At 45.1% G+C, this 15027-nt stretch overlaps 1 protein-coding gene across 3 annotated transcripts in view; it reads right to left on the bottom strand.

Moving 5' to 3' along the window:
* Positions 1 to 15027, bottom strand: part of ZNF367 (zinc finger protein 367) — a 273586-nt gene that overhangs the window by 179522 nt on the left and 79037 nt on the right. The gene's annotated exons all lie outside the window — the stretch shown is intronic.

Raw genomic sequence — 15027 nt, 5'->3', positions numbered from 1 at the left:
ACTCTTATTCTTTGAACAAAGGACCTTCAATTGGGAAGGCAGTTATGAAATTTTACAGCAATTTCACAGCCCATTTTGCTTTATAGAAAATGTCTTTGGCCTCCAGATTAGACAGCATTTGGAAGCAGCTGCTCTATACCGCCAAACTATACTACTCATCTTTGATTCTGTGACCTGCAGGTTTGATGGATTTCATCAACAAGCTTTCATCCCCAAGGAGCCAATTTACAAGGAGGGGCACTGTGCCCTGTAAATTACATATAGAATTCTGCCACGACTGTTCAACAGATAGATCCGAAGTGCCAAGATGTTCTCATCAGTAGCCCTTTTAACTGTAGAGCTATGTAATGTGACTAATCTCCCCACAGGACAGTAACCCCTATGAGGCTAGGGAGGTGAGACGGCTCAGCAAGACCCTCCTTGGGGGAGCTCACTGGGAGGGACTCCCCTCTTGGGGAGGAAGACACCCATTCCTACAAGGAACTCCCTGACCAGAACAAATGATATGCCTATATGGGAAAACAGACTAGTCAACCCAGTTTTGGATTCACCAAACTGACATTTCTTTAATCTCTTTGACTTCAGTTAATGCTGGAGCTCGCCTGAATTTGTCAAAGCAGCAACACACCCCTTTTGTTTGGAATGATTTACATAAAACCACAAGGAACTTGGAAGCAGGGAAATACTCGGTCAAGGCAAGCCTCTGAAGGGAGTAGTCACAAAAAGCAAGTGTGAGACACTAAAAAGAGTGGCTGAAGAAGGGGATGTATAGTCCTTATAGAATCCGATGACGAAATAAAGAATTGAGCAAGCTTTCATGTGTGGAACAAAGATTGTACGTGTGAAGAGCACTGCAGCAAACGCAAGCTGTTTTAGAACAGTACACATGCTGTAATGCAAGTAGACCAAGTCATCATAAACGCTGGCTATACATAGTGAGTAAATTGCTGGCGGTGCCGCGGTTATATAGAATCTGTATATTCGACGTCACAATTTCAGTAAGCTCAACCCGTGGATAAAGGAGGATTGATAGCTATGCATGTGTCACAGCAAAGAAATAAGCTTAAGCTCCAAGGTAGACCAAGAGAGGGGGTCTGGCCTAGTGTCAAGGGATGAAGCAGCTAAAACTGGTCATCAGTCCTTGAGGAACAGTAACGAGAGCTGCCGAGGCATCCCTTGTTAAGTTGCAAAGAGAACTCCATGAGTGCCAAGTTTCTCTATTCAAGACAATTAAATGCTATAATATGGGCCGATTCAACGGTCCCGAGTCCAGGATGGAAATAGAAGTGGGCATGCAGACCAGAACTTTGATAAGCACATGCTCACACTCCCTTATATTCCCATAGAAAAGAAGCTACTACAAGGCCTAGTTCAATGACCATCGGAATGGAAGACGGCTTGAGTGACGATGGATGTTGCGCTAATTTGGTGGGGAGGAATGGTCCAGTCCACCCACCAGCACCTGGGGTACCAGCTTATGTGCTGCTAGTGAGTCGAATGTTCCAGAAGGGAACAAGCGTGCCAACCAATCATAGAAGGTCATATAACGAAGAGCCTTATAGTTTGAGAGCTAATGATATGCTGTGTACTTAACTGTCAAAGATGACGCACTAGGGGTGGGCATAAGTTGTCCACCCGACTGTAAAGACCCAACCACATTCCAATCCCTTACAGAAAGTATACCTGGATGATCCCCTTAAGCCAACCACAATCTCACGTAGGTTTCCTTAGTTTGCCACGTAGTATGACGTCACCTATGACACATTTTTGCTATATAAGAATGTTTATTAAATTCGTTGTGCGACGTCCATTTTAACTCCCTGTTTTAGACAATTGAAACTAGAGACATTCTTTGCCAACTTCCTGAGTAGGTCTTATTGGATGTAAGAGTTATTCTGCATCCCCCTCTATCAAACAATGTTTTGCCTCAATTAAAAAGGACCATAAGGGTTCAGAAAGCTCCTATAAATGTTATAGAAGGTACCTCACCCCGAAGAGGGTGCACCACATGGACAGTGCCTACCCCGCTACTTGTTGGAGGGGTTGCAAAGCAGTGGGTTCCCCCTTTCACATGACGTGGTCATGTCCCAAGGTGGGCCTTAATTGGAAGGAGGCGTTGGCAAGAATAAAGATTAGGGGGCTGGCTCTCCCCATGGATCCACGTGTGGCGATACTAGGAGATACAGACGGTGGAGGGTTTCTCCTTACCGGCCCAATGACAACCATGAAGCTGGTCATTGCTCGTACCTGGAAGTCGGCAGAGGCCCGGTGCTCCAGATGTGGTGGGTTAGGGTCTGGGACATCCGGGTGGCAGGACTGAAATGCTTTCATTCCTTGCCTGTACTTTATTGAACTCCAGCGAGTGGGGTGTCCCGGTGCCTTGAAATTGGTAAGTTTGTACTGTACCCGTCGATGTGTTTGTTTCTGTATCTAGAACATGTTAATTTAAAATAGGTTTCTGAAAAAAAAACTAGTCTTCTACTCAGCTAAAATCCCTGCAAGCAGTAACATTATTAGTCTACAAATCAGATTTTGCTCAAAGACTGGTTTACTCACTGGTGAAAAACTCTGGTTTTGGTGGTTTGCCTTACAATCTTAAAATCTAAAATCCCTTATGCCAAAAGATGGACTAAATGTGTAAGGTTTTATTTAATAAGGACCGTGCCCACAGAAAATGGTTTAGCGCTGGGACTCCCAAACTCAACAATAATTACTACCCATGGCCAGTGGTCACTTTGTCCAGGTCATGGCCTGCCACCATGCCCTAGCTCCCCCAGCCACCTGCAGTTGGCACTGGCCATGTCCAGGCCTGGTGGCCACCTACTCCCTCCCCCATCCTATGGAGGATTGTTGGCCACCAACTGGATCTTTGGGCCTCAACCTGGATCAGAGACAACGCTCATGGCATGTAGACAGCTATGCCAAAAAGACTTTAAATCTAGGGGTGTATTATTGCACAACGCAGGCGACTCCTATTCCACCCACAGGTCTGGGGTGACCAATTTGCCCCTTTCAAACAGGTTTGCACCATGGTTGTCTAGAGGCCACAACAGTCACCCTTCCATCCAACCATACTGGCAGTCTTAAACTAGCCAATCTTGTTTTTTATACTGTACCGGGGGGCCCAGTCTTGTTAATGCGTCAAAGCCAATCAACTTGCAGAAAAAAGTGCTGTCTGAACAGACTGCCAGGACCCGCATAACACCAAAAGAATGTTGCACTGCTTTCAGAAATAGATGCCCACTTCAGATGGTTTGGTGCAAATCTATTCAGCAGTACGAACCAGAAGGGAGGGCAAACTTTGCCTAAAAAGTGCTTTTTTTTGTTTAGAAGTTGGGAGGCAAGAACGAAAAAACTACAGTGACAAAGATTTGAGCATCAGAGAACTCCAGTGGTCTGTAATGTTGGAGAGCCAAATTCCCTGGTTGTACGGTTTTCATTATTTTAGTGAAATGTTTCCTTTTGCTTTGAATATTCCGAGCGCAAGGCTAGAGCTTCAACATAGATTTAACGGCAGGTAAAAGCTCTGCAGTAAGTTCAGACTATCCCACATCACTTCAAGCCAGGTGCCCAAAGGCCAATGAGGGGGATGGTTTTTAGACCCAACAAAATACTTCAAATACTTAAAAGCACCGAGCGAAACATGTGCTCAAAGTCTAAGCCCCTCCAGTGGACACGGACATTGCATATGAATCATGATAGCTACTAACACAGGAGAGTTACTTCACCAGAATTGGATCCTTCATAGATGTACATACTTTGAATAGATTAAGGTGCAGTGCTCCAACCTAACTCACAGAAAGAGAAGGGGCTCAATAGGCTTTTAAGGACTGCTTCTTAGTTGGAAGCAAAGGCAGTAGTGCATCATGTAAGTAGGAGTAAATATGAGAAATAGGGCCACACCGCAAGACTTTTGGAGATCTCGCCTTAAAGGGCCGGGTCCAAATGCTTAGTCAGATTTGTCATGTAGAACAATGAAATTACGAACAAGTAGTGGTAATCCTGATTTAAGCGTGGTCGGATCATAACATCTTGGACAGGTAACAGATGGAGGTTTTAGGATATGCTGCACTTTACCCACCCTGGGGTAAATGTTGGCTCATAGCTGGGGGGTCTATACCCCAGGATACAATAGTTACTGTGACTCACACCTGGGGGTGAGTCTAGGGGGAACATTTCTAGTTGGAGAAGGAAATGTTAGGGGGTGGTGGAGGGAAAGAGTGGGAGGGGAACTGTTATACACAGGGTGTTAAAAATTGTATGCAAGCAATGCACAGATTCAGACCTTTGATAGCTTGATGTCAATACGTAGCATTCAGGTGCCTGACAGTAAATATCCGGGGCCTAAATACCCCACTTAAGCAGAGAAAACTTGAGGCCCTACTGGGGCGCCACCAACCGGATTTGGTAGTGCTTCAGGAGACTGGAAAGGCATAAATTGCATCTCTGCCATTACCCTATAATTGTGCAAGCGAATGATGCAGGGAAGGTAGCAGGGGTGCTGATAGCGATCAGGTCTGGAACCCCAATCAAAGTGATACATACTAAGGCCCATAAAGATGATTGCTAAATTGTTGCAATCGTGACGTTTGGGTCTTATGCTCTAACAGGGGTATCAGTATACGCCGCCAATGCGAGCCAGGAGAGCTTCCTAAATATGGCTCTTACACAATTGGAATCTTTCATGGAGGGAAAACATACTTCGAGATTTCAATATCGCCTGGGACCCTATACACGCAGCACTAATCACTAGTTATGCCCAACCGCCCCCCTGCAATACACTAAAGTAAAAACCTGCACAGATGTCCCTGGTAGATATTGTGAGAACATTGAAGAGGCTAGACAAGGGGTAGACAAAAATGTTACGTTAAAGCTAATAAGACGGATCAGCTCCTGGCCAGGCAACTACGGTAGAAAATTGCATCTTAGGTTATACAACGGATTTGGCTCCCCTCGAGTGAGATCTGTACTGAAACTCCCCACATTATTTCGCAATTCCATACATTTTACACTCATTTTCTATCAATCGGAACTTCCTGAATTTAGATGCAGTCGCTCTGCCCCATATATCATTAACAGATCAGGACCTGGATAGAACTCTGGAAGAAGTCAATGTGGTTATACGTAACCTTCCGTTAAACAAAGCACCAGGTCCAGATTGGTATCCAGCTTTGTTTTATAAACATAACGAAACATATTAGTTCTCTATTAGTTCCCAGACTAACCCTCCTGTATAACTCTTTATCACACTTGGTGACATTGACCACAATGGAGGAAGCGAAAATGACATTATTTCCTAAACCTGGCAAAGACCCGTCCATACGTGGGTTGTATCGCTGAATAGCGTTGATACATTTGGATGCAGAAATGTATTCAAAAGGTTTTGGCTAACCGGATGAAAGATTTGATGCCTTTGCTAATACAACCAGACCAATCAGGCTTCATAAAACAGCAGACACATGACAATATTAGGAGAAGGTGTTATATTGGAGAAAGTTGTAAAGAAAAATATTTCGGCAACTCTGCTATCTTTAGACACCGAGAAAGCTTTTGATTGGTGGTGGTTTCTTTTTCAGACTTTGACCAAAATGGGGTTCAGGCGAAAATGTATTGAAAAAAATCCAGGCGAATTATAGAAGACCCAATGCTAGACTCTTAATGAATGGCCTTTTATCTCCTCCCATCCCATTACAACAGGGTAGAAAACAAGGGTGCCCATTGTCGCCGTTCATTGCACCATGGCAAAATTAGACAGAGGCAATCCCAGGGATAGTCTTTGAGGGCGGTGGGGGGGGGGAAATGGAGTCCCACACAAAATTATAATATAGGTCGATATGCTGCTTTTAGCATCTGACCCTTTGACCACATCAGCAGAAAATTAGCTAGATAAATCTGGTATTGTTGCCGGCTTAAAAATTACTTTTAATCGGAAATCTTAACATCTTACGGAAGATCAAGTGCAGTTACGTACACATACACAATTCGGGTGGGCTCAGGAAGGAATACAATTACTAGGTGTTACTATAACGCGCACAAAAGCAAAGCTCTATGACACCAATTGTCCCTACACAAATCAAAGGCCAATTGTTAAAATGGGGTCCGTTGTCAGTATCATGGTTAGGGAGAATTAAATCTAAAGATGGTAACCATGCCCAAGGTCCTGTATCCGTTTCAAACATTGCCAATTCGGGTCCCCGCCTCATTTTTCAAAAACTACATGGGGCAATCTCTTCCTTCATATGGAACAATAAACCGCCTTGAGCATCATTGAGAATACTAATGACCCCCCACGTCTAGAGGTGGTGTTGGGCGCCCACATTTTTTTAAAATAGTAACAAGCAACACAAGTTGTTCCTGAAGTAATGGTGTGCGAAACACTAAGAAAAGATGGGTCCAGCTGGAAAGGGCGCTTGGTGGGTGTCAACATGGAGATAAATGATGGTACAAGCTCGGCCCCTAAAACGCATGAGTCCGATCATGAACTTAGAAGTAGCGTGGGGCACAGCTGTGAAAGAAATCTCAGTGGACAACCTTCCGTTCCCCCCCCCTTACTCAACAACCCGCAATTCACCCCAGGCCATTTGCTAAATGGGAATGAGAGGGTTGTACTAGATTGATATGTTTCAAGGTGATGTTCCAAAACCTGTCATACAATGCAAATTAGAATGTTGTCTTTCGGAATCGTCGCTTCCAGTATGTCAAGGTCAGCACTGTATGTTGGCACTGCCTAACAAGAAAGCAGCAATCGGAAATCTTACTCCATCTGAAAAATGTGCAACTTCCAACCCTGGAAATGAAGATCTGATCGGTAACTTATACATTATCATAGCCGATACAATAGACATCAGATTCTGGGGCAGTGAAGAGGATTGTGAAAGGTTGTGTAAGGAAATAAAGCTTACACGGTCCATTCAGGTTTGGGAATTTTGGTATAAGCTTATTGTACAATTGCACTACATTTCAACCTGGCTACACAAAATGAAGTCGACTGTCTCGGACAAGTGCTGGCGAGAATGCGGGGAGACTTGCGATTGGGTACACATATGGTGGAGCTGTCCGATGTTGACAAAATATTAAACTTTAGGAGCCTGATCACTTCGATCGTGCCTTTTAGTTCTAGAAACGGATCTGCACTAAAGTGCAAAGCTTTTATCATTTTACAGCTGGCAGCTCTTTTGGTAATTGCTCAGAATTGGAAATCAAAAGATCCAAACGTTAGTTAATGGTTCTCCAAAGTCTGGAACTGTGTAGCTCTTGAATGGGTGACTTACTACAGGACGATCAATCCAAATATCGCTGAAGATTGGACTTGGACTTTTCAAAGTGACTATAACATTGCTTTTTTCCCCCCCCACAGAAACATCGTATTTAGGCCATTGCTTTAACAATCGACTTGGCTTTTGCCATACTACAGGAGGGTTGGGGTGCGTGTGGTGAAAGGGAAGAGGGGTGGGGGACCGTTGATTGGGTTGTTATCCATAACCTGAAAAATACATAAAAACAAAATAAAAATAAGTGCTCGAGTGATATACAAGCTGTCTTTAGAAACGTTATTTGATATTTGTACAGCACCTACTGCCATTGTTATGGCTTCAAAGCAATGTGGGTTTGAAGGCCCTCCGGAAGACCGTAGTCTGTGCATACATGAAAAGAGCATTGCAACCGAATAGTAATAATTAGGTACACATTTAATTACTAGCAGCGTTCACCAATTTCAAACAAAAATCATGCACAGCATTAGGGGCAGATATGACTGCCATGTTCAGTGACTGACAGTTGGACCAAACTGTTCATGGAGCTCGCTGCAGCGCAAGAAGGGGCCTGTAGCTGGTAGATAGTGAGGTGGCAGGCCATCCCCGAATAAACTGACTCCACCTGCCTAAATGTTGCAGGTCTTTTCCAGGTGTACTGCGGCAGTCCCAGCCTAAATTCTGAATAAAAGGGGGAGGACTTTGGCGAACCAACAGGGGGGCACCTAGACAAAAGCTGCCCGACACTGTACAATCCATTACCCAGTAATAGCAAAGCAGCAGTAGCAATCTGAATACCCTATATTGAGGAGCAAGAAGAACCCAGTATCCTTGTGTAAACGAAAAGTCATGCGCTCAGACATCAAAACCTCAATATCGGAGTTAAAGGAAAAACTGGAAGACAGAATCGAAGCGCTCAAAAACAAAACAACCGATGGCTGAGATCATGGAATTTAAAAACGGGACGCTTGCCTGGCAGACTTGGAGAAAAGAAACAAGGAGCTCGAGAGAAAGGTTGACAATATTTGGAGCAGATGTAATCTCTGCTTTTTGATGTCCCGGAAATAGGAGTAAACCCTGAAACTAGTGGAGCGAATGGGACAGGAAATAAACTCTTTGCCGACGAGGGTAACAGGACGATGAGGCTTGACCGAGCACACAGAGGGGGACGACGGACAGAGGGGGGTGGGTGTGGGGGGGGGGGGGGGGGGGGGAGTAGAATGGGGGGAGAGGCCTAGTCATAGAATGTCAATCCAAAGGACAGGACACAAACACCAATGAAGGACTGGTACACAGCACAGTAAACCCCGCCTTTCTGGGTTTGCCAGACTTTTATACAGTCTACTTAAACCAGTCTTCTATGGATGGGGGTAATACATGCCTCTTGCAATGGCAACAGTACCCAATGTTTCACGCAGTTTTAACATGCATTACACATGCTTCTCATAAGAATTCCGTGATCTTCTCACACCTTGGAGAGTAAACTTTGCAACAAGCAGCAGACAGTTTCAGATACATTTCTAGCAAGTCAGCGTTTCTACTAAAGTTAGAGTTCTCACAGCGCTCAAGCAGGGCCCGGTCCATCTAATGCTGCTAATTCTATATGCTAAACCTGAGATACGGTGCTCCAAAACACACGTGTCCGGACCAAACAGGAAATCAATATGAAGAGAGCAGACTGAAGCGATATGCTTCTTGTAGCACATCAAAAAGGTACATTTTGGTTAGGACATGCGCACAACAACATAAGACAATTCAGTTAGTGGCATTCAGGCACAATTTAACATGGCAGCCGCCGATGGCTGACCTTTCGCAAGTGAGAAGCAGAGTTGTACATAAACGGATGACATGATTTAACTTTTCCCACCACACATGCAAAGGATGGACAAGCCAGATAATCTGCATCATGCAGGACTTGTCCACTTGGACCCTGGTCAGAAGATAGTTAGCGCTGTTCAACAAGCTTCAGAGGGATGGTCTACAGAAGGGCTGGGGAGCATAATGCTAACAGTTGGGAGGATGGGCGCGATGTAGAGCACATTTAGAAAAGGTGGCTGAAGGAGCAGTAGGTGATGGCGCATAGCCACACTAAATGTTAAAGTACTGAACTCGCCATTCAAGGTTGCTTGTGGTGCGAGAATTCAAGAAGAGTGATCTGGATTCATACAGAAATTTCAATAGCGAAGAGAGGGAAAGTGGGGAGGGGGTGGAACAGGTCCTACCCACTGTGCTTCCAGTGATGACAGAAAAGCTGGCGTGGGGATTATTTTAAGCAAACGCTTAAAAGCGTGCAGGAGTTTGCCAGATTGATGGGGGGTAGGTTGTTATTAATGGGGATTGGGCTAGTGGATGGGCTGGAAGTAACGCCAACAACCTTATATAGCCCCAAACAAGGGCCAAATAGCTTTTGTTCATTTGCCTGCGATATATTTAATGAGCATGTGAACAAGAAATGTGATATTAGGAAGCGATTTCCACCTAATTCTCAACCAAGATAAGATAGGTAGGGGGTGGGAAGGGAGATACAAGGGACAAGAACAAAATTCAAGTAGAAGATTGGGAGCTAGTTTATATATTGCGGGAGGAACACCCAGGAAACAATGAATTCCCATTTTACGCAGCCATGCATAGCAGCTATTCAAGGTTCATAGATTATATTTTTCTTAAGCAAAATAACCAAACAGAGTGAGCTCTGCAAAAATTGGACCTATAGCCTGGGCTGACCACAAAATGTATTTAGTCCTCCTACCCCGTGCAGGGCGAGTGGGGGGTGGTAGTGTAACAAACTTAGAGCCCCATCTAAGAACTTTCTGCTGGAGGAAATAAATGCCTTCTCTGAGATTAATGACAATAGGGAGGTAGGTCCCCGCGTGTTTAGTACAGGACACTGAACAAAACAATCCAGGGGGCAAAAAGGGAATGAAGCTTGAGGTAAATAAAGGGAGAGGGCATGGTAAGGCTGCAGAGAGTGAAGACGGTCAAATGGTAGACCTGCAACATGAAGCCATATATAATGTATTTATTGGCAAAGATGCTGCAGAAATAGAGACGAAAGTATCAGGAATTGGTCTCAACCATGGGAAAATCTAGCAAGACTCACGAGGACATTTCGGAAACCTCTGCCGGGTACTATGAAAATCTATACAAAGAGGAGGGAAGGAAGAGCAGATCTGGAACTATTCGACCGCCCGCGAAATCCCACAATTAGATGAACAGATAAGTATTGGAGGATCTAATTTCAGAGAATGAAGTAAAAAGAGCAATTGGTGGGCTGGGGGGAGCAATGAAGAGCCCAGGCGGTTTCTCAGTAGGTTTCCAAGCAATGTAAAAACACAACTAGCCCCCAGACTACAACAAATATTTAATCCAATAGTGGATAAGCAAGAGATCCCCATGTCATTTTTGGAGACGTCCAGATCAATGATACACAAGACCAATTTCCCTCTGAAAAAACGTAATGTAAAAAATGTGAACGCGCCTCATGACAAACAGGTTGGACCCTCACCTCTCACAATTGATCCATCCAGGTCAAGTGGATTTTGTACAGCAATGCCAAGGAGCCTTAGGAGATTCAGCTTCGGTCTGAATTGGATTGGTTGGATATCCAAATTATGTTCAAGGCCAACAACATCTGAGGGTGAATGGCTGTGCCTCCTAGCCCTTTGCTTTAGGAAGGGGAACATGGCAGGGTTGATTCCTTTCCCCCCATTGTTATTCATGTTAGTGAAAGAACCTTAGCACTACAAATTAGAAAAAATACAAGTTGATGCATCAAGGTAGGGAAGTGTGCACAAATTAGCATTCGCAGATGACATGCTTTTCTACACCTTTAACCAACAGCACTCTCCATGGTTTATTAGACATTTCAAAGATGGTATGGTTAGCTCAATAAAGAGAAGCCGGTAATGATATGATGCACATAGGACAACAAATCTAAAAGTAGTTTTTTTAAATTCGGTTTTAGGACAAAAATGAAATACCTGGGGCAACTGGCTTCCAACGTATCTGGGGAATTTGTATGCTCAAAATCTAACATGAGGAGATGGTCAGAATAGGGTGTGCATGCTTGGGCAAGGCAACCACTATAAAGATGAATATCCCACCAATTGCTCCTGTTCTACATGCGGCCGGTGGAAGTCCCAAGGTCGATTCTGGGGACAGTAAGGACAGGGTTGTGGAGATTCCTAGGAGTGGTGGGGAAAGGCAAGAGTAGCTTACCGAGCAGCCCCCAAGGAGAAGGGGGGGCTCCCAGGTGCAGAAAGCTACTATAGAGTGGCACAATTAGAACTGTCAAGTCTCCTGCGCATGGTGTATTTTGTTACTAGATCGAAGAGCGATAGGACACCAGCTGGTCATCCTTTCCATTTGGTAAAGTTCAGACTTTTCTCTGCAAAGTGGGTGCATGACCTCCAAGAAACAGAAGAATGGTAGCTCTTATGGAGTCAAGAACATCATAGTGAAATTGTCTGATTAGGCAAGGCCAAAAGACGGTCGGGTGGCTTGTGCAGCGGGGGAGGTCAGGGGGGAATCTGAGCAGACAACAGGCAAATGATGTACTCCTGGTCTCTGTTACTGTGTTATCGACAGAGCGAGCTACAAGTGGAAAAGCTTTTATATAGTTTCAGATCATCAGGAGGGGCAGCAGAGAGGGGGTACCTATGGGAAGGGAGAGGTCAGGTTGAGTTGGGTAAGTGGCCAAAAGGGAGAAATTGGTGCATGGTTGGGTAATTGAGTGGCTGGGGAGACACGGGGAAAGGGGAAAGATAAGGGGCAAGTTTATTTGTGACTGGTCATGTGGACTATATGTTGTAATCAAAAGGAATCCGATAAAGTGATTAAAATGTAAAAATAAAAAGAACGTCTTGGAGCCATGAAAGAAAGTCAACCAATCTGAATTCAATTAACTGCCAAAGACCCGCCAGAGGACAGCTCCAGCTACCAACACTGGCAAAGCCCACCACTGCATACCAGACATCCGACTTCCTAATCACTTTGAAGTTGCCTCTCGGGGCTGGTGGGACCAACTTTGAAGCCCTCCTCTACAGCCCCTGCATTTCCAAGATCAGAGTAGTCAACTGATCTGAAACTGGCCTTCCGCTAGAAGAAACTAGACTGCAATGACATGGGCACCTTACTTCCCCAGCATCGTCAGAGCTCTGCTAGTACCTTGCCAATACGCGGGCGTCTATCACCATGAGCAAGATCCAGCTGGAACCCAAAGTCTGACTGTGTTGATCTGTAGCACCTGCCAACCTAGTCTTAAGCCACACCAACACCTGCTCACATCTACTGCTCCGGAGGAACCGTCCTGTGATTGAAATGGGGCCGCTCACCCTGTACAGTGATTTCTGCAAAGGCATAACCTAATCATTGGTGGAAGCATCAAGCTCACAGCCAGTGAGCGGTCATCAACATTATCCATATTGCGCGCAGTTCTCCCCAAATTCCATTTCCAGGATTGTCACTCAGTTTTTTTAGGCAAGATAGTTAATGTCTCCAAGCTGCCCAATCCCCATTTCTGGGCCGAATTGGGTGTAAAGTCCTTATTAGGAAAGGTAATAAACAGTGGAACCTCGGTCACTCCTCCACGGTTACCTACGGCCTAGTAGATCACCTCCCCAATAGCTGGATGACTGGCTGGAGACTTTCCTCTCTACACCTCCTTCAAGGCCACCAGCATGTAAAGGGAAGTCGGAAAAGGGTGGGGATGAACTTTGCAAGCTACTAGCCAGCCATAAAAAGCCACTTGCCACCTCAATTATACAGGCACACAGCTTCTTACACACCAAGAGTCAAATATCAATAGCTAGTAGTGAGTGCAACGATAGATAGATAGATAGATAGATAGATAGATAGATAGATAGATAGATAGATAGATAGATAGGATAGATAGATAGATCCAGGTTTGTGTTGAATTTAAAATAAGAAGCCCATTTTAGTGTTGCAAAATTGTGGATGTACGTAGGTTTAATAGCGATTTTTTAAATTAAAATGTTAAGGTTTGTTGAACAAACCTCTTATCTTACATTAACATCACACATTTCTTTCACAGAATGACTTCGCAAATCAGTTAGTCTTTCAGATATAGAATACATTGGAGTCTAACAATATAGGACATGTTCCTAAGTAAGTTTCATTAAGATTTCAGAGTTTCCATGATCTTGTTCCAAAATAGCACAACTGTGAAAATAATTTTTTTGTCATTTCCCAACACAATTTGAGCCCATCTATCTTCGGGGGACAGCTGTACTTGGTTTGTTAGGAACATTCCTCTATATTGATTTCTTCTTTCCATTAGTACAGTGCAGGACATGATAATGGTACAGATTTTCAGTTATGTCTTTGTTGTTGCAAAAACGACAGAATCATTGTTCTTGCTGTATCACTTTCCTTGACGCCAGAATTTCAAGCGTCGGCAGGATATTTAGCTGTAGTCTCATGAAAGACTCCCGGATGCTCCGAGATGGAAATAGCTTTAGATAGGACGGCGGCCTAGTCAGCGGTCTGGTGTCAAAAATCGGCATGGGAGGTCATGTTGGTATCCGGCTTTCAGATCAATTGTCTGGGTCCAGTCGTTAGTCGCAATTTTCTTTTTAGCTTTTTGCGGGCGATGTAGCAACATTGATATTGATATTTTATTCCTATTGCGCTCGTACACAAGTGTTTCAGAGCGCGACAAGGCAGGGGAGGGGAGGGAAGAGGTGAGAACAAAACAGCGATCTTACTAGGCCCAGTGACATTGAGAACACGCAAGTGCATGGGGAGGGGAAAAGTGCATGGAAAGGGTGGGGGGGCGGGAGTGGGGGAGTGGAAAGTACAAAACAAAGGCGAAACAGATCAATAATAAATAGATAAATCATAAAGGCAACAAACCGTGGTAGTGCAGCCAGCAACTGGCAAGTGCTAGGTTTAGGGCAGCAGACAGGGTAGGTCTGATAAGTGAAGGAAGAACAGGGGGGCTGTATGGGTACAGAGACCCCAGTGCAAGGGGTGGCCCGGAGGCAGTGCGAGAGGGTGGCAGGGTGAGCAGGTACCTGGGCCCGGAGGACAGAGGGTGGCCAGGTGCATGGTGCCAAGAGAACAGATTAGCAGGGGACAGGGGAAGCGAAGGCAAAAGAAAAGAGGAAGGTCTCGAGGTGCTTCCGGAACCGGAGATGGTTCTCCTCAAGTTTTAGAGTGGCAGTGAGGCTGTTCCAGAGGGAGGCCCCAGCCGAAGACAGATCTACCCCCAGCTTGTTTCTTAGAAAAACGACTGACCCTGAGGGAGTTGGAGGGAGAGGAGCGAAGAGCTTGAGAGGGGAGGTATTTGCAGAGGGATAGCTGAAGGTATTTTGGACCCAGGCCCCAGAAAGCCTGTGGGCAATGCAGAGGGTTTTGAATTTAATCATTGCATCCACTGGGAGCCAGTGGAGAGATTTCAGAGCTGGAGAGATACAACCCCAGGGCTTGAGGCCAAGGACAAGTCTTGCAGTCCTGTTCTGCATTAGTTGCAGAGGGCGGAGAGTAGAGGCAGGTAGATTTAGAAAGAGGCTGTTGCAATAGTCCAACCTAGAGAGAACCAGAACTTGGGAGACCATGAGCTTCTGGGGGAAGAAGAGGAAAGGCAGAGTAGCTCTGAGGAGGTGCAGTAGGAAGTTGGACTTTTTAGAGACATCGGCGATGTGGGCGGAGAAGGAGAGGGTGGAGTCAAAGATGACCCCGAGGTTCTTAGCCTCGCAGGTGGGGGTAGGAGGGCCAAGGGAGGCCAGCCAGAGATTGAGTGGAAAGGATGGTGAAA

This window comes from Ambystoma mexicanum, chromosome 6p (assembly GCF_040938575.1).
Source record: "Ambystoma mexicanum isolate Mex_15411 chromosome 6p, UKY_AmexF1_1, whole genome shotgun sequence".
In the NCBI taxonomy this organism is placed as follows: Eukaryota; Metazoa; Chordata; class Amphibia; order Caudata; family Ambystomatidae; genus Ambystoma; species Ambystoma mexicanum.
Note: the sequence above shows the minus strand (reverse complement) of the source record. Positions and strands in the feature narration are given on the sequence as shown.